We start from the raw sequence: 1,494 nt of genomic DNA, 5'->3' as shown, positions 1-1,494 counted from the left end.
CAGAAAGACCTGAGTTCAAATATGACCTCGGCCATTTACTAGCTGTTTGACCCTGGGTAAGTCACTTAACCCTGTTTGCCTCAGTTTACTCCTCTGTAAAATGAGCTGGAGAAGGAAATGCCAGACCACTCTACTATCTCTGCCAAGAAAACCCCAAATGGGGTCCCGAAGAGGTGGGCATAACTGAAACAATAAGCCATTTTTAGCTTGTAAAGATGTCCGGATGAGCATAGCTCCCCATGACTCTGACTCATCATATTCTCTACAATTTTAAGTAACATTTATAGCAATCTTTATTAAGGAAAAGATCATATCATATTAAAGTGCAGTTTTAGGTTAACACTTCAGAATAGTTAAACTCGGTTCCTTCCTGGATCACTTCCCCTTAACCCACTTTCTTAGTGGTTTTAGTATCTTAGCCTAGAATTTCAAAAGAGGGGGGTTGAGGTAGTCCAGCTGAGTGGGAAGGCCACAATCCCATCCAGACAAGAGCTGAGTTTGATTATCATTCTTAATTCCATTTCAAAGGAAAGCCTTTTGTTCCTCCTAAAGGGAAAAATCTGGAAAAGGTTTTAGGCTGAAGAAGATACTGTTTTAAAACCATTACTAGAGAAACTAAAAAAGGCAGTTTTAATATACATCCACAAATACGATCATAGATTTAGAGCTGGGTACCTCAGAAGTTGTCAAGGCTGATTCCTTTCATTTTACAGAAAAGGAAACTGAGGCCTAAAGAAGTTAAGCGACATGCTTAAAGTCCCCTAGGTAGGCTTTGAACTCAGGTCCTCTGACTCCAAAGCATGTTCTTTCCTCTGCGCCATGATAATAAGTGGCATGGGGGAGAAGGGGCATCTTCAGGAATTATTTTATTCTATCCTGCTCCCTTCAACCAAGTCATGCTTTAAAGTATTCCAAAGGTTGGTGTGCTTGTTTTTAAAGCTCTAGAAATGGGTATTCAGTGATACCCTGCCCACCACAACTGGTCTAGTGGACAATTTTCTATGCTACATCTGTTGAAGAAATCACAGATCCTGCCCAGTTTAAAATGTCTAACCCAGTCCATCTTGTGTGGGTAGAATCCCATTACCTTGATAGCTATCCTCTCAAGAAGTAGGAAAAAAAAGCACCATATCAGGAGAGTGATCACTTATTGAGTATTTACATGTCCTCTGTTACCACTGTTTGAGAGAAGTAGGTAGCCATGGCATGTTCTAGAGCAGAGCTCTTCCACATTTTTGTGATTTCCTACTATGCATCCTAGCAAATCAAAGAGGAAAGGGTTCAGATCCCATGTGTGATACAGCCTATGTGACCAGGGACCCTGGAGTCAAGATGTCACCCTATTATGTCACTGGTCCTCTTGGAAAATGAAGGATGAACAACATGTGGCCATGGGCAAGTCATTCCACGGTCCCTTCCTGGGCCAGTTTCCTTTTCTGTTAAATGAGGGGGTTGGGTTAACTGGTTTCTGAGGTCCCTTCCAGTTCTAAATCT

This window comes from Trichosurus vulpecula, chromosome 4 (assembly GCF_011100635.1).
Source record: "Trichosurus vulpecula isolate mTriVul1 chromosome 4, mTriVul1.pri, whole genome shotgun sequence".
Taxonomy (NCBI): domain Eukaryota; kingdom Metazoa; phylum Chordata; class Mammalia; order Diprotodontia; family Phalangeridae; genus Trichosurus; species Trichosurus vulpecula.
This window is presented reverse-complemented; position numbering follows the sequence as displayed.